General features: G+C 49.8%; 1 long non-coding RNA gene across 2 annotated transcripts in view; it reads left to right on the plus strand.

The window, feature by feature from the left end:
- Positions 1-17653, plus strand: part of LOC137216229 (uncharacterized) — a 214220-nt gene that overhangs the window by 140209 nt on the left and 56358 nt on the right. The window contains exon 4 of one of the 2 annotated variants that reach the window (XR_010939643.1): positions 12237-12337. The exons of the other annotated variant lie outside the window; for it this stretch is intronic. This is a non-coding gene — a long non-coding RNA (uncharacterized lncRNA). The remainder of the gene's footprint in view (positions 1-12236; positions 12338-17653) is intronic. 2 annotated transcript variants of the gene reach the window in all.

A 17653-nucleotide genomic window follows, 5' to 3' on the forward strand; every position in this document is an offset into this window, starting at 1 on the left:
CTGCTTGTGTGAAACTTTCATTTTATAGCTTTGGCTGCTAATTCATCACAGGCACCACCATCAATAAATATTTATTGGGCTTTCATTGGGCTCAGCGTGTTGAAATAAGAACTATATATTTGACTCAAGAGGAGTCAATAGCAGATGGGGCTAGATTTGGGGAGGGGGGCCGGGAGAAACAATCATTGCCGTCTCTTCCAGCCCTGAGATTTGGTGACTTTATAACTAAAGTGATGGGGTCCACTTGACACCCATTAGGCTGTCAGCTACGAGACGCACGGGCCGTCATGAAGTCACTGTCAGAAAAACCACCCAATGCTGGCGATACACATCTTCAAGCCTCATGTCCATTTTGGGATTCAGGGCTGCAAAGGGATGAAATGAGTCTTCTTGGCTTTTCCCATAGTGCCCGTAAAAACAAATATAGTTGACCCTTGGACAACTCCTAGTTTAGGTCACTGACCCTCCGCACAGTCGAAAATCCACGTATATCTTATAGTCAGCCCGCCGTGTCCGTGGTTCCTTCATTTTCGCGGTTCCGTATCTGCAGATTCAACCAAGCGCAGGTCATGTGGCACTGTAGTATTTACTACTGAAAAAAATACGTGTGTAGGTGGACCCACACAGTACAAACCCCTGTTGTTGAAGGGTCCACTGTATTTGCTGATGGAGTGATGGTTGCCGTTTGATTTTGGAGTTTAAGAGGTGCATTGACCTCGGGGAAGACTGTAGCCTGTTGATGCTTTGGCAGGAGAGAAGCCAGTCTACTTTTTTGCAAGTGTGTCTGTGGCAGCCTGAGGGCGGTCGGTCCCCACTTGGTGGGAATCCCGGAGCGGTGTGGGCTGGGAGGCAGGGCTGGGTGCCTCTCATGGAGCCCTAGTTAATCAGACAGGAAACAGCTGGCCTGCCACGGCAGTGACTCAGGCCTCCTGGGGGGGTTTCTTCAACATTACGAAGATGAACATGGCTCTGTGAATTCCCTTTGGACCTGGGCCTCCTGCTAACTGCCTCCATATTTATGGGAAGATGGGCAGACCACAGAGCGAGGCCCTGGAGTGGAGTCTGTGCTCAGGAGAGTGGCCCTGGCCCTAGTGGGAGTTGTGAAAGGTAGAGCCGAGCCCTACGGGGTCAAGACGTTCTTGCTGTGAGGTGGGCAACCTATTATTACTATTACTACTACAGTTTCTGAGTCCAAGCTCGTACTGCTCACCACATGACAGGCCAATAAATTGAAAGACAAGTTGTTGGGCAAGAAATAGTGACTTTATTTGGAAAGCCAGCAGACTGGGAAGATGGGGACTAGTCTCCCAAAGAACCATCTCACCTGAGTTAGAATTCAGGTTTCTTTTATACTAAAAGGGAAGGGGTCCCATTTGTTTATTTTTGTTTTATTTTCATTACTCTAGGAGGTGGGTCAAAAAAGATCTTGCTGTGGTTTATGTCAAAGAGTGTTTTTCCTGTGTTTTCCTCTAAGAGTCTTATGGTGTCCGGTCTTACATTTAGGTCTTCAGTCCATTTTGAGTTTATTTTTGTGTATGGTGTCAGGGAGTGTTCTAATTTCATTCTTTTACATGTAGCTGTCCAGTTTTCCCAGCAGCACTTATTGAAGAGGCTGTCTTTTCTCCATTGTATGTTCTTGCCTCCTTTGTCATAAACTAGGTGACCATAGGTGCATGGGTTTATCTCTGGGGTTTCTATCCTGTACCATTGATCTATATTTCTGTTTTTGTGCCAGTACCATACCCTCTTGATTGCTATAGCTTTGTAGTATAGTTTGAAGATGGGGAGCCTGATTCCTCCAGCTCCATTTTTCTTTCTCAAGATTGCCTTGGCTATTCGGGGTCTTGTGTTTCCATACAAATTGTAAAATTTTTTGTTCTAATTCTGTGAAGAATGCCATTGGTAGTTTGATGGGGATTGCATTGAATCTGTAGATTGCTTTGGGTAGTACAGCAGAAACTAACACAGCATTGTAAAGCAATTATACTCCAATAAAAAAAAAATAAAAGGGAAAGGGGTGTGGCTGGTTGTTACAAACTTTTTGGTGTAGGAATCGTTTGTTCTTGCAGCTGTCCACATAGGTCTGGTCACAGTGTTCCTGTAAACCTCCAACAAGACAAAGGTTATTGTCTGGCCCACAACTTTTAATCTCTATATGAATGGAAAAGTGTTATACTGTACCTTTAAAGGTCAGGGCCTTGGGAATGGGCTACCCTGTATATTTCAGTCTATAGGCAACATTCTTTTATAAAACGTGCAGAGTCAGCATGACTCAGCACAGGCAAGGGAGCACAAGGGTTAGAGCTAAAGGAATAGATCCAATATGGAGTCAGGCTTGTTCTTCTGTTACATTACTATTCCCTTGGTCCAAAAGAGAAGCTGAAACAGAAACCCGGAGTGGTTTTGTGCCCAAGGTATCACTATCAGAACAGGATCCTAGAGTCGGCGTAAACAGGAGACGAGGAGTCCAGATTGGCTGTCTTTCGGTTCAGATTCTCCACTGCCCCGGGCGGTGGGGTGGGCAGCGGGTGGGCAGTGGAGCAGAGCTGAACATTGTAAAAGATGGTGTTCAGTGTCTCACAAGCTGCTTTTCCCTTGAGGTTGAATTGGTGGTATTAGGGCTAAAGAGAGCTGATAGAGAAGCAAGGAACTGGGGAGTGTTTCCTGGCTCCACATTTACTGCTAGGTTAACTGTGGAGTTACCTTACCTCTCCAAGCCTCAGTTTCCCTAACTGTGAAGTGAACGTATTGGTACCTACCTCATAGTGTTGTTGGCAGCAGCAAATGAAAGAATACATATGAGATTTGCATCATGCCTGAAAGACAAGTTAGCGATTCATAATTCTTAGGTGCCATTATAGGAAGGCAGTCTAGTGGTTAAGGGTGCAGGCTCGGAGACTGACTGCCTGAGCCCAGAGAGGTGAAGTGACTGTCCAGGTCACACAGCGGTGAGGACAGTCATGGTGAATTCCCCAGTTGAGTACTCTTTCCAGATCCCTGACACTTTGAGCAGGGGACCAGGATGGGGTTCTCCAGGCACCAGCGCTGGTCACAGGGGTTGCCTATCTCGGGAGCTGGGGTGATGTGACTTCCCGGTCTCCCCGGACAGCAACCGGGGGAGGGGCAAAGCCCTGGCGGGAGTCCAGGGGACTCCTTGTCTCCGTCCTGAGGCGGCTCGGGGCTAGCCTGAGCAGCTGCCTGTCTACCGACAATCCCGGGGGGCAGCTGCTTCCCGGTAGAGTGGAAGCCACGGGGCCCAGGCAGGGTGCAGGTGCCCCCGGCGCCCCGGGGATCCTGGCGTGGCTTTCTGTCAAGCCTCTGTTTTTGCCTGGTTCCTCCATAAAGCCATTATGTACTGGGAGAATTAATCATGCCATTAGGTAAGCATTGTGGTACTTTTATGGCAGCTTTGAAGCTAATCTGTCACTAATGCCTGCTGGATTATCATGATTTCTTGCAGTTATGATTCATTAACTCGAGGCCTAATAGTAATTCTATTAAACATCTTCCATCACCGTTTGCCCCAACATGTCCCCACTCTCCATTCTATTGTGCTGCTGCAGTGGCACCATTGGCAACATGTGTGGTCTCCAGAGAGGGGCCCTGAGGAGATGGTCAGGTCCCCCAGGCAGCTAGCAACTGCCTGACGGTGTGTCCGTCCCCGGCCCGAGCCCAGAGCACGTCTTCTCCCCTCCATCCAGCTGGACTTTTCAGTTGATGCTCGCTCTTCTCCCAGAGGAGGCCTCAGTGCCTTTCCTGAAACGCCCATCACTCAGGCCAGACTGCGTGGAGGTGAAGGTGGGGCTGTGGAAACCGATGAGGCTCGGATGAGACAGGCATCCCACACGTCCACAGGTGACTCAGACCAGCGGCTCCACCTGCGGCAGAAGTGGGTTTGGGGCCAAGAGAGAGAAATAGGAGCGGCTCAGACGATCTGGCCACACTCGGCCCTTTCTGTCTGGCTCAAAGCTAATGAAACTCAGGGGCGCGGAGGCAGGCGGCGGTGACAGGAAGCGGTGGTGGCACACGGTGACTGCTGGCCTGCCAGCATTAATAAAATTCCTCGGTGAGGTTTTTCAGCGAGAAATGGTTCTCTGAGGCTGGCTGTTCCCTGCCAAAGGTCAGCTTCGGGGCACGGCTTGACTGATGGGCTGTGAGCAGGCAGGAGGAAGCAAGTTGGGGAAGAGGGGCCGCTGTGGGGTGGGCTGGGAGGAAGCTGGGAGGACTGCAGCGCAGGCTGGGCCCCAGTGCCAGCATCTTGCCCCTCGTTCTGCACCATCAATCAAGGCCGGCCCTCATATCTCAACAATTTGTAATGCCTCTGCCCCGCTCCGAGCTGCCCAAGTGGGCAAGCCCTGACCCCTCTCGCCCTCATTCAGGCCTCCGCTGCCGCCCGGGTGACGGATGGCCTCTCCTCCCCTGGGCTCGCCTCACCACAGCTGGGGAAACATGGGCAGGTAGAGGGGTCACGCCCGGGGCAGCCACAGCGACCCATTCACCGAGGCCAAGGGCCCCTGCGTTCCCAGCCGCAGCAGGTGATGCAGGGCTAGAGGAACAGAACCGGGAGAGGAAGCGAGGAGAACATTCCAAGTCTATAAGGAGGAAAGGGAAAAAAAACCACCCAAACCAAAAAAAACCCCTCTGCATCCTGAGGTCTTCCAAGACTTCTAAAAATCTCCAGCGCGGTGCGAAGCCTCCCGCGCACGGCTCCGACAGGCCCTGCTCCGATCCATCTGTGTTTTCTCACGCCTGTGCGCTTGAAGAACCACTGAAATGGAAAACAAGTTAAAAAATACATAGATGTATGTAGTGAGATGGAGAAAAGAGAGGACAGTGCTCTGCAGCCTGGATTCGCTTTTTTTTTTTGTCAGTGTTTGTTGTAGGAAAAAGTGTATAAAAACAAACCTCAGACAACTGGAGTGAATATTCTCAACACATCAGCCGGGGAGAAGTCAGGATTCAAAATTTCCCCATTCTGGGCAGAGCTGGGAGGAAAACGAAGGCCTGCTGCCTGTGTTCCAACTTCTAGTGGGTACTCGCTGCTTCCTGTTCAGGGGTGAGACAGTCGAGAACCGTGCTAAGGTGGGGACTGGCCAGCTGGGATATGTGGGGATGCGTCCGTGTGTAGGTATGTACGTGTGTACGTATGCGTGCGTGTGTGTATGCACATGTGTTTGTGTGTGTCTGTGTATGAGTATGTGTATATGCATATGTGTGTATGTGTGAGTATGTATGTCTGTGTATGTCTGTGTGTGTAGGTGTCTGTATGTGTGTGTGTTGGTTTCTCTGTGTCTGTAAGTGTATACACATGTCTGTGTGTGTCTGTATGTGTGTGAGTATGTATATGTATGTATGTGTGTGTGTATCTGTATGTGTCTCTGTGTGTGTCTGTATGTATGTGTGTGTATCTGTATGTGTCTCTGTGTATGTATGTGTCTGTGTGTGTGAGTGCGTATGTGTATGCATGTGTGTGTATGTGTGTATGTGTGCGTGTCGGTTCCTCTGTGTCTGTAAGTGTGTATACATGTCTGTGTGTGTATGTATGTATATGTATATGTATGTATGTGTGTATGTATGTGTCTCTGTGTGTGTCTGTCTGTATGTGTGTGTATCTGTATGTGTCTCTGTGTGTGTATGTCTCTGTGTATGTATGTGTCTGTGTGTGTGAGTGCGTATGTGTATGCATGTGTGTGTATGTGTGTGCGTTGGTTTCTCTGTGTCTGTGTGTATACATGTCTGTGTGTGTCTGTATGTGTGTACGTGTGTGTGAGTATGTATGTGTCTGTGTGTGCATGTGTATCTGTATGTGTCTCTGTGTGTGTCTGTCTGTGTGTGTATGTGTATGTCTCTCTGTGTGTCTGTATGTGTGTATATGTGTGTGAGTATGTATGTGTATATATGTGTGCATGTATGTGTATCTGTGTCTCTGTGTGTGTGTGTCTGTCTGTGTGTGTACGTGTATCTGTGTGTGTGTGTGTCTGTGCTTGTGGTACTGGACAGGCCTGTGTCTGCTGCAAAGAGGGGCAGGTGAGAATTCAGTTCCGCATGGATGAACTCATCCTTGGCCTTGAGAGCAGGGGAAACCCGCTCTCCGACCCCCCAGCAGACGCCGCTGATGACTTCCTCTTGGAACTTTTAGGGGCCGAGCAGGAGGGTCCAGGAGAGAGTGTCCAGGCGAGGGAGTCTGGGGACTGTGGATTTTTGAAGGAATCGGACCAAGAGAACAGAGCAGTTGGGGTGTCGGGGAGCTGGGGAGGCAGGGGGCGGGGACGGAGGAGATCAGAAACTGTTAGGTCAGTGGAAGGAGGGAGGAGGGAGAGGAAACAGGCGCTGAGAGGAAGATCCGAGAGAGAGAGAGAGAGAGAGAGAGAGAGAGAGAGAGAGAGAGAGAGAGAGAGAGAGAGAGAGAGAGAGATGGTCACGGGGCAGAGTCAGCAGGGAGAGAGGGAGAGGAAATTTAATGAGGGCAACTTGAAGGCCAGCTTTAACCAACAGCTGGCAGGGGGCCGGGTTTGATCTCCTTGTGAGTCAGGAGTTTGATTAATCGTGGCCTGTGAACGAGGCTGGACACCTGGTCTGCTGCTGAGCCTTTGATCTCCGGGGTTTCTCCGGGCCCGTGGGAGGGGAGCTGCAGGAACGAGAGTCTCCCAGGGCCTTGGACGGCCTCTCTGGGGCCTCCCCGGGAAGGGAGGGCCGCCCTGGGAGTGGGGCTGAGGCCTGGGGAGGCTGGGAGGAAATACAGAGGGACGCCTGGGGCTGTGCATCCTTGTGAGTGGAGCCCCTGAGAGGGGGGCGATGGAGGAGACCTTTGAAGGGGAAGGTCCCCCATAATCTCGGGGGTGATTTTGTGGTGAGGGCTCTCACACCCTCTCTCCCTGCAAGGAAATAGCTGAACCATTTGCAGGAAATTGTGTGCTCTTGCATGTGGCTCGCAGAGCCGGCCAGCTTAACCAAGGAGCCTGCTCTTCTAGGGGTGCAAGGAGAAGGGAGGTGTAGGGCTCCCTGGAATGTCTCCATTTTCCGTATGTCAGATGGAAACGGATTTGAGAAAAGAAAGCGATATATTGCCAAAAAAAAAAAAAAAACCACCTCTCAAGAAGAAAGGAAAAAGAACTAAAACCCTAATGCCCTTAAAAAAGAAAACCCGAAAAAAAAAAGGCATATATTATGTCTTTGGACTAAATCCATTGGTGTTCTGCCAATTTCAAATAATAGTGTCACTCGATTAAGAAACTTTACAGGATTTGAAGTCGTTCGTTGGCTTCTCTGACTCTCTCTGACACGTCTCCGTAAGTCACTGTCTACACCAGGCTGATTTGTTCCCAGATTCCTTAATCTTCTGCAAGTTGGTGATGACGTTTATGACTTGGTCGCCATATTTGAAGTGTTCGCGATTTCTTAGGCTCACGACTTCCACCCAGAATTTGGGGGCGACTAGAAACATGACTCTGAATGTGTACTACTGTTGAAAAACTGTGTGTGTGTGTGTGTGTGTGTGCGTGTGTGCACGTGCGCCTATGTGTAAACTCTTCGAGTTTTACCTGCCCCTGCTCTCCTGTTGGCTGGCAAACTCCGGCTCATAGCTGCCTTAGGTCTCAGAGAGGGGCCCACCTGGGTACCACAAACATGTCTCCCTAGAGGTCAGCTGGCACACAGCACATAGGTAGGGCCCCAGAGGCTCTGGTGGCCAGCAGCAAAGGGAATTCCAGAAGTGAAGGAGGGCAAGCTTTCTGGTGGGATTAGAGTTTTGACCAGATGACATTAGTTCACTTTGGAAGGCAGCCATGGGGCAGGGCACTGGGTACCCACCTTGCATCCCAAGGCCCAGCTCCCTGATGCAGTGACTAGCTGAGTGACCTTGGGCCTGCCCTGTCTAATATCCAAGGCTTGTTTCCTCATCTATAAAATGGGATAAGGAAAAATATTTGCCTCCCAGGCTTGTTTTGAGGCTTAAAAGCATTAGTATCTGTGAGAGCTCCCTGTACGTGAGCAAGGCTTCCGTGAACAGTTGGCATTAGAGTTACCGCTTCTATTACAGAAACTCCTTTAAACACTCGTGTTGACAGCAGGGGTGTTTTAATTTCAAACAGGGTTTGTTCATGGAGGGCATTAGAAAATGGGATCCCATGTTACCTGCTCCCCCTGGGGCACCGGCTCTCCTGTAATTATTATTTACTAATAAGCACGTTTTGTTCGCAAAGCTCCCATTAAATCGGGCTGAAATCCTTCACCAGGCTGGCCTGGCTTCTCTGAGTGCACCGAGACAGGAGCTGCTGGGGGTCCCCTCTGGGTGGGGGGGCGCTCCTGATCTGGGGGCTGCTGCACCTGCCTTCCCAGGGAGGTCACGGCCAGTGTGACCTATGGGTCTCTGCTGCGCGGTGGCCGCGCTCTCCAATCTGCTCTCCCACCGCAGCCTGCTTGGCTTGCTTGGGAGAGGAACGATGCCTTCCTTGGGCCTGCGCTTCCTGGAACTTCACGGCTGTTCTTCCCCGCTCGTCTCTGGTCCTCAGACGTGTGGTATCACTACCGTGGACAGGCTGGCTACATGGTGCTTGGAGCTGAGGCGGGGCTCAAATGGCAGCTCTGGCGTCTGTGGACCAGTAGTCTCTACCCAGGCTGTACACTGAACTTACATGGGATGGTTACAATTCCAAAGCCTGGACCCCACCTCTAGAAATTCTGATTTAATTGGTCTACAGTTAAACCTTAGTATCAAAATCCAGGTGGTTCTAATGTGTAGCCAGGCTTAAGAAATACCAGTGCTTCTCAGATTTAATGTTCATACAGATCTCCTGGGGGATCTTATTAAAACGTAGATTCGGAGTCCATCCACGCGGGGCAGGGGAACCTGGGCATTGCTAATAAGCCTGCCAAGGCCGTGCATGGATCACACTTTGGGTAGCAAGGCTCTATCCCTTCCTAATCCTGACAGCTGTGTACCTGGCCATGGCCAGGGATGGCAGATGTGGGAAGCAGGTGGAGGTGAACATAGGAAGAAATCTGTGAGGCAACTCCGGAGGCTTGCTTGAGGGTGTTCCTGTCAGGTACCAACCGTGGAATCTTCAGTTCTCCCCACCACACACACACACACCACACACACACACCCTTCCTTCTGAATCTGGTCTTGAATCCCCACATAAGTAGCAACCAGAAGATGTTTTCCAATATTTGACTATCTTTTCAGGTTTCTTGGTTTATTCTGTGAAGACATCCAAATGAATGAAAACGTTTGCCATAGAACATTAAGGTTCCATGAGTTAAATACCTTTTGGAATACTTAACTGGAAAGTAATCCCTAACCTGGACTTGTAAGTAGTCAGCCCCAAGACTCCTACGGGGCCAAGTGAAATCCCCAGAGGTGACCACGAAATCAGCAAATCCCAGCGAGGCTGCAAGTCAATAGCTGCTCATTCTGGCTCATCTCTGAGAAGGAGACAGAATTGCCCGTGGAATGAAGGCTTTTGAGTTATGGGAGAGGGTCTTCCAGACAGCATTCAGCCTGGAAGACCACACCCCTCCCAATGACAGGTGTGTTTATAAACTATTGCCTTCCCTAACACAGTTGCAGGTGTTTGGGGAGTGTGGAGGCAGGCGATTTTGCAGAGGATATCCACAGAGTAGGTTTTCCATGGGTTAATATCATGTTTACACATTCCGTGATTTTATGAAATAATACATTGAAAAAGGAATACCAGAGTGTATAGTTGATGACTCTCCACGAAAGAGTGAACTTAGAACAACTGAGAGTGAGTTCTTTGCAGTTAGACCGTCGGCTCAGACCCAGGGAGGGATGAGGTGATGTGCAAGGGCCTGGGTCCGGGTGCATCAGCCTGGGGCCCCCCTGGGTGGCATGCATCATCTGACCAGCAGAGGATGAACAATTAGGACCTCCAGGGAAGAAGAAAGCCCTGAGCTGACCCGTGTTGGAAGATTTCACTAGTCGCTCAAAGAAAAGAATTTTACCAGACAGCTGAGGGATAGTGGTTGACACCAGAACCACACAGAAGCCATGTCTGTATTTTTGGTTAAATTGTTCCACTGGGCTTCAGTTAACTGTTCCACAAACAGTGTAGAGTGTTTCTCTAGTTGAAGGTTAAGGTCTCTCGCAGCCCCCTTCTATCGTCTTTCCAAAGCCAGGTGTTGTTGCAGACCTACGTCAGGACACAATGAGCCCAAGCTGCCAATCACTGCTGAGATCCTGGTGTGTCGACTGGGCAGTCAGGGAAGCAGCCCCTTTTAGTGCAAGGTTCCTGAACACAGCTTATTCTTGCCTCAAGGTGCTACCCGTTCCCCAAGATCCGAAGGATGAATCCCTTGCAGGCTTCAGTTGGTTCCTCCGAGCCCATCAGCCTCCAAGAAGCCCGGGGCCTCTTTGCATCAGAAATTGACATGTGCCATTCCAGAAATCTTATTTCTTTGCTCCTCTCACCTCAAACAGTCCCCCACCTCTGCCACCTCCTCTTTCACTCCTCTGGAATCCTCGTCCCAGATGTGACTTTCTCTGTTTCCTTTGGCTGGGAATTTGCCGTTTTCCCATAACCCAGTTGCGTTGCCTGTTAGAGAAACCAAAAAAAAAAAAACCCCTCCAACTTTCTGGGAAGACATGTAATTCAATTCCCAAAGAGGGACAAGGAAAGCCCCCTCTGAAACAGACAGAGAGAACCTCCTAATACATAATCATCCCAGTAGAGAAAGTGCTTGGATAAGCCTGGGGAACTGGTAACATGGTGTTCTGTTTCTTAATGTCCTCTGCAAAGAAGCTGGCCCTGGGTTTAAAATAGCCCTCTGGTAAAAGCAGCTATTTAAAGAGTATTGGGGTCTGAGAAATGCAAAACAAAGTGTTGTTGATTAAAAACACATGGTTTGTTCTCTAGGCGAGAGTAGCCAGCAAAATCAAATGTGACAGTGTTTTGGCTTTTTCTATCCCACAAGACATGAGGGGGATTTATTAGAGTGATGTCAGTTGCGGTTAAAAAAAGTTTGCTGTGTTGTCTTAATAAAAAGAGGCTTTACCTTGGAGCTGTCAAACTCCCTCCCTCCTCTGGCTTAAGGCGGTGGCTGCTGGGCCCTTGGCCCTCCTATGGAGGGGAGGGGCTTCTCCCCACAGGGCAAAGCCTCTGCCTTGAGGAAGTCCTTGAGACCACAGGGCACTGACTTCCTCTTGGTAGATATGCAGGATGGCCTTTGAGGGGAGCTGCAGCCCTCTCTTGGTCTGTTGAGTTTTGGAGAGTGGAGATGCCGACCCGGCTTGGAGTAGGAGCCTGGCCTGACCTGGTTGGGTGGTGGGGCCTGGTTGGAGGGGAGAGACCCTAGCCCATGGCCTTCCCCAGATCACAGTGACTTAGGCCTGGGCAGGATGGATAATCTGCTCATAAACAATGAGAAATTGGGCTGCTGGCTGAATAGGAGGAGAGTCTGTTAGTTGGAGCTCTTTGGTTTTATATGGAAGAGAAACCCCTCAGACACATTCAAGTAAACAGGATCTATTGAAGGAACACAACAGTCCATCTTTCAGACAGCTAAGAGGAGACAGGCCATCTGGGGAATGAGGTGGGCAGCAGATGGGAGTGGCTTCCTTCTTCTACCTTCCAAGGAGCCATGCAGTCTCTGATGTGCCTCTGTTTCTGTTCCTGCCCCTCTTAGGGGTTTCCTCCGGGAATGTCTCCGTTTTTACTTCTTCATGGCTTTGACTTGTATCCGCTGTGCCCTGATGCTACAGGAACACTTGTATCAACTTTGCCCTGTTGCTAGAGGACCATATTTTTGTCCAAGTACCATCATCTTTCTTCACTGAGTCTCATTGCCTCAGTTCCAAATTCCTGAGAGAGAAAATCCATTTGGCATACCTGGAGTCCCACCTCCATCTCTGGTCCAGTTGGCAGTAGTTCAGGGAGTTGTCAGCTTCGAGGGGAGCCCCTCCGGGTGGGTGCGGCCAGCAGGTGATGGTACCGGGTCAGCTGTGGAAGGGAGCTGTGCGTTTCACCGGGGCAGTTGAAGGAAGCAATCACTTGTGTGTGTGGGTTTGTCCTAAGGATCTGGGACTTTCTGGCAGTGAGAATTTCGTAGTCACTTCTGAATGCCTCTCCCTCTTTATTCCGTAGGAAGGATAACCCTCCCACTGGGAAGATGAAATCCCAGCAGACACCCTTAATTCTTTTCTGGAGATACACCCAGGAATTGAGAAGAAGACGTTATTATTTTTTCAATTAATCCATGGATTTTCCCCCTAATTCCAGGAGAAACACATACATGGTCATAGAAAACTTGGAAAACAGAAACCCACAACGATGGGAGGAAAAAGCAGCCGTAATCCGAGACAACTGCTGTTAACATACTGGTGTGTTTCCTTCTATTATTTTTTCTTGAAGTAGTAGCCCGAGGCTCTGTGAAGGATCTGGGCTGAAGATCTATCTTTGCACTCTAATTACATGTCTTCAGACTCTAAGACTTTAGGATTGCTTTAAATGTGTTCTCGTAATTTTCCTTGAGCTCACAGGGTTGTTTTCCTCTTGCTCTTTGACCTTTTCCTGGAGGTGGCAGCTGAAACAGAATCAACATTGGCTAGTCCCTCTGTGCTGCCACCGCACTTTTGTGCAGATCACCACTGTACCCCCTTCCCGCCTGACCCCCGAAATAGCTTTTTAACTGCTCCTCTCTTGAGTCCTTTCTGCTTCCTTCTCTGGGGATGATCTTTTTAAAGCCCCAAATCTGACCTTACCAGTCTTCGCTGAAGATCCTTTCCTGATGATTCCCTGCACTTAGGATAAGATAGACAAAATCTGTAACATGGACCTCTGGCCCACTCCATCACTGTTTTTTCCACTCACCCTTATGGCAACTCTTGGACTCTCTCAGTCACGTTCCTGCCTCCTAAACGCTGTTCCTACTGTTCTGAAGAGCTTGACTCTACTCTTCAGCCTGAAGGCTGAGTTCCACGTCGCTTCCTCAGAGAAGCCTTTTCTGACAGTGGCCCCTTAGAGGCCCTTAACTTTTCCTTCACAACGAAGATCGCAGTTTGCACTTACGCATTTATTTGTTTGGCTATCACGGAACGTCTGTCTCCTGGATAGAAGTGAATACTCCCTGAGGCAGGGCAAATTTTGATGGATGCTGTGTCCTACCCTAGCTGTCGTCCCCTCCTCAGCCACCACTCCCACCTCCCCACCCTGTGACAGTGCCTGTTACGGATTAGGGGCTCCGACAATGCTTGTCGAATGAATGAGTGAATTGGTGCTTTTCTGGTGCCCATCCGCGAGTGAAGGGTCACCACACGGTAGCGTACAGGATCGGGAGGTCTAGGGAGAGCATATGGTTTTCCATAAGCCCTTGGCGTGAGCGGCTTTCACGTTTGCTGTCATGTGTGAGTGCCCCAGATGTGCGCGCACACGGTGATTGGGGATGTGGCGCTGAGCTTGAACCGTGCGTGCTGAGATGCTGTGTGTAGGGCTGGTTCCAGGGCTGCTGGGCGAGGTGGGTGTTCAGGGAAGTATCTGCCCCTTGGTGTGGCCCTACCACTCTCTACTTCCCACATTCTGTGGGGAGACTTCATTCTAGAGCATGAATTCTAGAGAGTTCGCTCTACCAGCCACCAAGGCTCCTGGGATTGGACGCCTCCACACAGCGGGGGTCCCTGCCTCTGAATCGGCCTGGTAGCCCTCTCTGCCTGCACTGTGGATCTTGTCTAAGTTAAAGGCAGATTTAGCTTTCCTAGAACTTTTAACTGTTGATTGCCTTCTGGAGATGTTTCTTCTCTGGAGAAACATCAGTTCATGCGATGGACATTTGTCGAACCCTGGTGGGACGTCATCAGGTGGGGATGCAGGCACTGGGGGTAGACGTTACCGAGTCTAAGCTCGTACTCGCTGCACGACAGGCCAATAAATTGAGAGATGAGTCGTTAGGGCAAGGAATGCTGACTTTATTTGGAAAGCCAGCAGACCAAGATGATGGACTACTGTCCCAAAGAACCATCTTACCAGAGATAGAATTCAGGCTTCTTTTATGCTAAAAGGGGAGGGGAGTGGTTGGTTGTCACAAAATTCTTGGCGTCAGAATCCTTTGTTCTTGCAGCCGTCCACATAGGTCAGGTAACTGATGTTTCTGTAAAACCTCCAACAAGACAAATGTTATTCTCTGTTCTGCAACTTTTTGTCTCTCTATGAATGGAAGTGTTATACCTTTAAAGCTCAGAGCCTTGAGAATGAGCTATCCTGTATATTTCAGGCAATAGGCAACATTCTTGTAGCAAAAGCAGTAGAACACAAAGGTTAAAGTAAAAGAAACAGATCCAATATGGAGTCCGATTTGTTCTTCCCTGTTACATAGAGAGCCGAATAAGACACGAAGGAGAGCTCAGCTCTGGAATGCCTGTTGCAGCTCACCATGTACTCTACATAATTATTTTAATTCCTCACATCAGCCTTATGATGTGCCTGTTATTAGCCCACTTTACAGTTGAGCAAATGGAGGCTCAGAGTTTCCATGACTTGCCTGAAGTCCCAGTTTGCATGGGCAGCAGCTATGGCTCACTCTCCAGTCATCTGACTCCTACTCAGAGTTCATTTTTACTACCTTAACCTGAAAATATGAATGTGCCTCTGCTGCATGCCCCTCCTAGTACATTTGTGGGGTGCTAATGTACTCCCCGAGTTATCTCGTCTCCTGGGAAAACTTGATCCCCCAAAGTGTGATGACACCCAGGGGCTCTTCCTTGGGCTCAATCACTTGGCAATATCCTTGCAAGTTGCAGAAGGTCCTGGCTACTGTACAACGCACTTCCATCTGCAAACATGAGGGTCTGATTCGTGAAAACTAGATTCTGCAGAGGAATCCAGCGTGGTTATTCTCCCTGGACAATGAAGCCAGTTGCTAAGCCCGGGACCTTTTTTGCTGGGGCAATTCAGGAGGTGTTTCCCAGTAAGCACTGCGCCATGAAAGATGATAGATGCACAGATTTCCAGGGCGATGTCTGACACTTGGGGAATCTTTAAATGAAATCCCTTTTAGGGAACCATCTGACTTAAACAGTTCATGATACAGGACACTCATGGCCACCTGAGACATTTCATTCCACCTACAGGCACATGCATTCAATTTTGGGCTCAACATACAAGGAAAACAATTCTGTCTCCTTGCAGCTTCCACCTGCTGGTCTTCCTGAGGCCGGGAGGCACCAGCACAGTGCCTCTCCCACGTGGCAGGCTGGCCCTTGGGGAGCCTGCAGGGAGTTGCAGCCTGAGCCCAGGCTGGTCAGGCATGTCTGAGCAGGCCTGGTGAACTGCGGGGTGGATCTGTTCAAAGTCTATTTGCGAGAGAGACTGTGGAACCTCCTGGGAAGGAGCTCGTTTTGGAGGAAGAAGGAACTGAGCACAAACAGTGGCCTGGTAACCAAGCTTTATTGAAGCAGGGCAGGAGGAATTCTGAGCACGGCCTGGCGTGCCCCTCACAGCCGACTCTGGGTGCAACTCAGCTCCCACAGGACTTCTTTCAGCTACTTATGGAGAGCATATAGAGATGGAAAGAGCTGCTTTAAACTTATACATGGTGGTCACCTGGGAACTAGCTTTGGGACTGGTTTTGAGAGTAAAACCCACGATGGGGGAGAACGGCTCTCTCCTCCACCACGTGGCGGAGCCCCGCACACGCTTGGCTTGGGGGCCTCCAGCACCTCCGCTGTGGCAGGGACAGCAGTGCCCAGCAAGAGACGGCAGGGTCAGTGTCCTGGCAGAGGGCTTGGAGTGGGCCAAGGGGAACCACGTGGTGGGTGACAAGGAAACTGACTGTGCGTGTCTTGGGCATGCATGAGGCACCCCTAGGGATTCTAGAAACACTGGGGGTTAATTACAGAGGGGCAGACATCCTGAGTGACCCAGTGGAAGTTAAGTCATTGTTACTAATGTGATTGGATGCGAAGGGGCTGTTGGCCTGGGAGGACTGTCGTGGCCCCACCCCCAGCTTCTCTTTTCCTGGTTGAACATCCCCAGCGTCCTCTGTTGTTCTTCAGAACCCCCCGTTCTGAGTTCCCTGATGCTCTCCTTACTCCCTTTGGGAGCCAGTCCAGGCTGCCGGTGCCAAAACCATTTGCTGAAAGAATTTTAAGAAGTACTAGGATTAATATGGCCTAACATTCTTTTTTTCTTGACCGGGTGAAATGAAGGCTTCCAGAGGCTGGAAGTGAGTTGCCCGAACCATATGTACACAGTCAGGGGAAGGGTTAGGACTCCCCCCGAGTCACCTGGCTCAGAGCCGGGCAGCAGGCTGTTGGCCGTCACTGTTCTCCATGAGGCATGGTGATGGGGATGAAGTGACCCTCAGTTTGCATGAGGTGAACACTAGATGACCCAGGACACATATCTCTTTGATATTCTATAATTTTAAGGACCCAGAAATGATGGTGGAGAAACAAACAATAACTGGGTGTCTTCCAAATACCACGCATTAGTTACATGGTGGCATCTGTTCTCGCAACAGCTGTGTTAGGTAGTCAGGTCAGGCGAGACCCTATTTTACAGATGGGGACATAGAGGCTCAGAGAGGTGAAGTCATTTGCTAAGCCATCCAGCTAGTAAGTGGAGGAACCACCAAACACATCTTGATGTCAGAAGCCCACGCTTTTCCCATGACATCATTTTGTTGAGCGTTACTTGCTGCAACTTACCTTACAAAAGCAGTGATTATTATTTTAAAAATTTTGAAGTAGATCGTAAAGCATGTTTTGCAAACTGCACATTCCTCTCTTCCGCCGTGCCCTTTCTGGGTGAGACGCTCTTCCTTCTCTCCTGCCGTTTTGCCCACAGTTGAGAATCCCTCCACTGATGGTTTAGAATCTTGCTCTGGGTGTGAAACGATTGGAGTCTAAGGATATATTTGTTCAGGAAGAGAGGAGACAGGACAGCCTTTCTGCGTTGCCCATCTCTCTTCCTGGAGCCTCCCCCCTCACCCATTTTCTTCTGCCTGGAGCAGTTATCTCTGGGTCCCCCTTAGTCTGCCCTCTGACGCTGCCCGTCTCCGAAGCAGCAGGCGGGCGGCCCCCGTGTCTGAGCCGGCCATCTCTCAGCGCGATTGCGAGCGCGGTTATCTTTCATTTCTGGCATGTGCTGTAACACAAGAGTGATCTCGACTTCAGAGATTATCACCTCTCATCTTTCATTCTCCCTTTTCTTCTCTCCTTTTTCTTCCTGCAAGATGATGAAATTACCAGACAAAGCCTCCCCTCCTCCAGCCTAGTCAGAGCTCAGAGATATTTACTTCTCGGGTAAACAGCTGTAATCGCCCTCACCAGACTTTATCTCACAGTTAAGTAAGTTAAATTCTTCTGGTCTAATCCCCCATGTGCTGTGGTTTTTGGAGTATAAAGCATTCGCAGTCTTTTGATATAACATGACAACACTGGACCACTGGATGTGATTAGGCAGCCGGCAAAGAGGTTTCAATGTAACCAAACTGGAAAAGAAGGGCTCCCTTGGCAAAACAGCTTTGGGCAGGAAAAAAAAGAAAAAAATGCACGGAAAAGTTCATTTGCTCACGAGAGGAACGGAAGAGGGGCATATGGGTGTTTGCTGGGCCTGGACGGTCCCCAGTTACGCAAATGCTTGGTGGACCGTGAAAATTGAGCCCACCCTTGCGTTTGTGTGATTCCATGCTGTCCCTCATC

Source organism: Pseudorca crassidens, chromosome 21, assembly GCF_039906515.1.
Source record: "Pseudorca crassidens isolate mPseCra1 chromosome 21, mPseCra1.hap1, whole genome shotgun sequence".
Classification (NCBI taxonomy): domain Eukaryota; kingdom Metazoa; phylum Chordata; class Mammalia; order Artiodactyla; family Delphinidae; genus Pseudorca; species Pseudorca crassidens.